Here is a 6,828-nt window from a genome sequence, read left to right as displayed (position 1 = left end):
AGCTTGTCTTATTCTTGTCTTTAATGTTTTCTAATATGCTTGGTCTATATGCCAGTTTGTGCTTTTTTGTTACATGTTTTCTTTAGTGAATAAGATTAAAACACAACGTTGATTGCTGTATCCCCATTTTTGACATTTCTACCTCATAAGTCTGTTTGTTTTGTTCACGCAACTTGATGCGAATGTCATACAAGTGAGAGGTTCTATCCACCATTTTCTACATAAGTTCGGTTCGACACCAATGGTTATTTTTACATCTAACGACAAGCTTTGACAGTAATTTCCCCAGGCCAGTTACACTACTTTCAGTTACATATTTTTTGAGACATTCTCAATCTAAATATAGGCTTATAATGTTTATCAAAATATCAAATACTACTGCTGTTCTGTGTTTTCAATGTCGCGTAGATTGACATACACAGTAAATATTACAATTTGGGTAAACCATAATAACGAGACATACAAGAAGGAAAATAATATACCTTGTGCTGTGATTATCATTCGTCCGTCTTTTTATTTGAACAAGAGATAACTCCAATTACATATCGTCTATCACGTCTGTTTCTTCTAGTTCCAAGTAGGATCATAAAACTCTTCATATACGACACTTTGGATCTAACATTTCAAACAACCAAAATAGAAATACTGTTCTGGGCACAACTTGAACAAGATGAAATACTTGTTATGAGCCTACCAACACCAGATCTATAGCCATTAAATGACTACAGGAAACGAAATGGATGATTCTTAAACCAATCTTTACGTAGATCTGTATTTAGAAAACTTATCCTAATAGGTATTTTCAGTCTTACATCATATACGCATATGGCAGTGAGTGATTACATATCATCGATTCCAATTACCGATTACTATAAAACTAAAGACACACTAACAAAAAAGTCCTTCCCATGCATTGATTTTTTCCCGTAATATAAAGTTTTATAAACACAAATAAAGGACTTGAAATTATTATCTATGACCTATTATTGACAGTTTTGGGCTGGAATTGAGCTTACTTTGTGAAAAATAATACAGAGTCAAGTAAAAATACACCGAAGAGGATATCACTGCCATGCTGGACTATTTAATTGACAACATATTTGTTAAATTTGGAGGTTTGGTCTTCCAACAGACTATTTGAATCCCAATGGGTACCAATTACGCTCCTCTACTTGAAGATTTGTTTTTATATTCCTATGAAGCATAATTTTTCCAAGGGCTTGTACAGAAAGGAGAAAAGAATTTAGCCCAGTCTTTTAATTTTACCTTTCGGTATATTGATGATGTACTGTCTCTTAATAATAATAGATTCAGTGATCACTTACATTAAATATATCCAAGTGAACTTGAAATTAAAGATACTACCGATACAGATAAATCTGCTTCATATTTAGACCTTTTTGCTCGAAATGACGACTGATGGTAGGTTGAATACCAAAATTTATGACAAACGTGATGATTTAAATTTTCTTATAGTCAACTTTCCATTTCTGTGTAGCAACATCCCAGCGGCACCGGCATATGGAGTATATGTGTCTCAATTGATACGTTACTCTAGAGCTAGCTCAAAGTACGTTGATTTTGTTAAACGAGGAATACTGCTTTCTAAAAAGTTGCTAAGACAGGGTTAGGAATCAATCAAATTAAGATCATCACTCAAGAAATTTTTCGGTCGCCATCATGAGCTGATTGGCCATTATGACAAAAGTGTGTCAGAAATCATATCTTCCTCAGTCATAATAACCTTCCATTATTACCGAACTGAACAAAGAAATAACACAACGGGTGCCGTATACGGTGCAGGAAATGCTTATTCTTCCGGTGCACCTGATTTCACTCCCGGTTTTTAGTGGAGTTCGTGTTGTTTCGTATTTATTACTTATAAACATGATGTAAATGTCCTTTGGTTTAATGAGTCTTTGTTTACTCCTTGGTTTTGATTGTTATTGTCTCTTAAGCATTGGAGCTTAACTTAGCCCATTAACTGTGCTGTTCTCATCAGGAAAGAACTCTAGACTTGTGCCAATCATACGACGGGTCTGTTGACATACTATTTGTGTCATATTTCATAATGTATGTTTTGTCAATGTGATGCATTTACAAACGGAGATGCTTATCCTTCGAACACCAAACATCGTTGCTGTCGAAAATCGTGCATTTTCGTCATTCGACAGAGATAATCATGTCACTACTACAGCTCAGCTTAAAGCCTCTAAACATTTGAAGATCCTTACAATGTATTGTTCACATGCTAAAATACACAAATAACCCGTAATATATCGTTTTACATTAGCCTCTATTTAGTGTTCTACTACCAATCTATCGGTGCCTTTAACACGTATAACGAGTTCCTTAACTTATATCAAGGAACTTATCGGTAATTTTTGTAATAAAACATTGGAAAACAGTGAAATTACCCACTTTTTTATTGTAAAAATTTCTATAAATGATTTAGACAAATTACGTGCTTTTAATGGGCTTTTTAATTCGATTGACAGTTTGAGTTGTCCACTGTTTAACCTACAATATCACACAAAGAAAAGTTTTCCTTTCTTATTAAACGGTCGTTTGATAAATCTGGTGGCAAATTTTTTTGCTGCAACTCAAATAATCTAATGAGACAGGTAACTATGCTAGATACTAACTTACTTGAGGTGTAATGTTTAAAGCACTAAATTTCACCTTGACAAAATTTATTTACGTTTCAACACAGTAAAGTGTATCCCTTTAAAAGCAGACTTGTTCCTTCAGTTGTGAAACATTTGTAGTCCGTTTCTATGTATGTTTGCGTTTGTTTTTCTTGCACTTCAGTGTTCATGTTGTTCCTTTGTTTTCCTCTTTTAGTTTTTGTGTTTCTCACGGTTTTAGTTTGTAACCCGGATGTGCTTACTCTCCATCGATTTATGACTTTTGAATACCGTTATACTACATTTGCCTTTATCTAGTGTTATGAATAACTTTCAATGGCCAATTAAACTCAGTAAAAACCCGTCTAAATTCCATTTTATTGATAAATTCAATAACACTGACCGTTGTATTTATGAAATTTCGTTAAATAATCACTTGGGTAGAGCTGATGACCGTAACAGCATTCATGGTCATCCCAAGATGTCGGATGAAAAAATAGGGCAGGATCTGTATTGTCTGTTAACGTGTTTTCTATATCATTGTCTTTACAAGGCCTACATTGGTACGATGTAAGGCATACATTGGTACGATGTCTTTGTAAAACATTCACATGGAAATCACAAGTTACTACCGTGTAATGTGTATGGAACAGGAAATTGGATTTCAAAAAGACCGTAAGTCATAAAATATTTTCAAAGTGACATATTTCAAGGATGATTGTGATTGGTAAAAAGATGACCGCAATTTGTAAAGGATGGCCGTAATTTAGAAAGGATGGCCGTAATTTAGAAAGGATTACCGTAACTTTTAAAGGATGACCGTCAATTCTAAGAAATATCCGTATTTTGATTTGAGCGTCACTGATGAGTCTTATGTAGACGAAAAGCGCGTCTGGAGTACTAAATTATAATCCTGGTACCTTTGATAACTATTTGTTTTACCTTTTTTGTATCAAATAATTAATCGTGTTGGTATAAAACATATATATAAGACAGTATTAACCTATAGGTAGAAGAAAATAAGACGTGCTTCAAATACATAGTTCACCATATGTAGCCTCCAACTACAAGCCAAAAGATTTTTAATTTCTGGGATTCCTTTTATTGTCATGTAATAAATACACCTTTTTAATAAACAGCAGCACCATGAGAGCATGATAAGTCCGTCGTCTTGTGTGTGAATTCTAATGCAATAATAATAAATAGTTTCTTACATATAGCGCGACATGTCAAAATCCCCCCTTTTTTTACAAAACATTCAATAACTCTTAAACCAAATTTTGAATCATCACCAAAACAGATATTAAGATTCATACAACTAAGAAGTGTGTAAAGTCTTAATCAATATTCATAAATTGTTTTTGAGATACAGTGCGATATGTGAAAACCCTTTCCGCCCTTTTTTTTTTTTTTTTTTTTTTTTTACAAAATACTCATATTCAATAACTCAAAAATAAAATTTTGAATCATCACCAAAAAGTTTACAGATCTTTAGATTAATATTACTAAGAGGTGTGTAAAGTTTTAAGCAATAATCATAAATCGAGATACGGCGCGACATGAGGAAAAAACCCCAACCCTGTTTTAGTTACAAATTCCAGTAACTCAAAAAGTTTTAATCTCATTTCCACCAAAAAGTATATAGATTGTTTAACTATCATAAGAAACAACTATGTTAAGTTTCATGAAATTTGGATAAGTCGTTTTCAAGTTACGGTGCGACATGTTTACGGTCATATCAAAATATTTATAAAGCCAAACAAGTACAAAGTTGAACATTGATGATCCAAAATTCCAAAAAGTTGTGCCAAATACGGCTAAGGTAATCTATGCCTGGGATTAGAAAATCCTTAGTTTTTCGTAAAATTCAAAGTGTTGTAAACAGGAAATTTATAAAAATGACCACATTATTGATATTCATGTCAACATCGAAGTGTTGACTACCGGGCTGGTGATACCCTCGGGGACGCAACGTCCACTAACATATAAACGAGAAATATGTTGTGAAGTAAAAATACTGCAAATATCAAAAAAGAAATTGATTAAACATATTTATATCCGCTAACCGAGCCCCTATTGAGACAAACTCAACAAAACGCTATGATTAAAAATACGGATATTTCTTAGAATTGACGGTCATCCTTTAAAAGTTACGGTCATTCGTTATAAATTACGGTCATCCTTTACAAATTACGATCATATTTTAACCGATTACGGACACCCTTGTTATATGTCGCTGATCCTGTTACGGTAATCTCGATTATGATTTACGGTCATCCAATTTCCAGTTTCATACACATTTCTCGGTGGTTATTTGTGATTTCCGTGTGAAACTTTTATAAATTTACATCGTACCAATGTATACTTTGTAAAGAAAATGATATAGAAACTCTTTAACAGACAATACAGATACTGACCTAACATTTCGTCCAACATCTTGGGATGACCGTGAATGTAGTTACGGTCATCAGCTCTACCCCAGGGAAATAATCAAGAATTTTATAAATTTGTTGCTTATATTTACACAAAGGAACTTACTGTAAATAAATCAAATACTAACAGCAATACATGTAGCTGTATATTCCGAGATATTTCAGTATTTCAGCAGTAACTCTTCACAACAAATTAAGACGAACGGGCTTTTTTTTCTGTTCCTTATTGTTATTTTCTTTTTTTGGACGGTGATTTTCCATTGGCATCATCTTATGTTGTTTATGTATCGCAACTCGTTCACTATTTTCGTATCTGTAGCGAGGTTTTGGATTTCAATAAGTGTAATATATGTACTATAAGTTCTTTTTTTAATCAGGGTTTTCGTTACCCCTTAAATATTTAAACATGTTAAAACCTTTACTAAAATTCTTCCAAATATACAAAGATTTTGTTTGCAAGTTTGGCTGTACTCGTAGAAAATTTATCTCAAACGGAATAGCACATCCTAAATTTGACGGTGATATTGTAAACCGAGCACGGTCATTAAGATACGATGCGTGTAAAATTATCAATTCTTTAAACATGTTACAATGTAAATAAACTTACTTTAAAAGGTTACCTATTCAATAATGTAATTATATTTTAAATATTATTTTAATTGTTATAAATATTGATTTTGTTACAAGCAAATTGAAATCATACTTAAAATAACCCATTGCACCAGGTCATGGTTTTCTCTGACCGTAAATGACGTCTTTACACAAAATCCGTTGAATGTGCACTTGTTGATATCTAAGTCTTATGTGCATGATTTTATTATAATCTGTTATTGGCAACAACTGCGAATACTCTTATCTCTGTACTTAATGCCTTTTGGTTGTTGGGATATACAAGTACCCGTCCACGTTTGCTCTATGTTTATGTTAAATACTTTCTATGTGTATCCCTCTGATGAATTGAGGCTTTTTTCATATGAACTTTATAGTCAGTTCTTATGTTGTTTTTATTCCACTGTCTCTGGTCAGGTAGAGGGTTGAGCGCGCTCAAAAACAAACTTTACTCCGCCACATTCTTTATGTGTTTGTCCCAATTGCAGTCAGGAGCCTGTGGTTCAGTGGACTGGTTGTCGTTGGTTTATATCTGTAATATTTGTTTTTCGTAAATTGTTTTTATTGAATTGATTAAAAAAAATCATATCGGGGCCATTTATTACCGACCATAGAGTATTGGTGTGTTAAATGGAATACGGTTGCATACAGTTGGTTTCATTTATTTCATTTGAACTTTGGTGGATAGCTGTCTGATTGGCAATCATACAACATCTCCTTATTTTTATATTGTTTTATTTAAATGTTTTTTATGTTCTGAATTAATTTATGTCCTTTGAACATCCTATGGGAAACGGCTGTTGACTACTATCTTCAAATAGACAATGAATTTTCAATGTCATACAAAGCTTTCAAAAGATAAAACAAAATTTATCAAAGATGACAAGTGTACCTGAAACAATAATGTGAAGGATTGAGTCGTATATACTTTTAAAAATAGAAAAGTATATAAACATGATACTACTGGTTAATTAAAAAAACCGCAAAATATAACATATATAACTTTTTATATGCAGTTCCTATATCTAAATAGAAACAGAAAAATATGTGAAATGGTTTATTGAAAGCAGTTATCTCCTAGTTACCAGGTTACCTTTACAATATTTGAGTAAGAAAAAAACAAAATGACAAAAATTACCGAACTCAGAGAAAATTTTAAA

This window comes from Mytilus edulis, chromosome 1, assembly GCF_963676685.1.
Source record: "Mytilus edulis chromosome 1, xbMytEdul2.2, whole genome shotgun sequence".
NCBI lineage: Eukaryota > Metazoa > Mollusca > Bivalvia > Mytilida > Mytilidae > Mytilus > Mytilus edulis.
The sequence above is the reverse complement of the archived record's forward strand: the minus strand, read 5'-3'. Positions refer to the sequence as shown.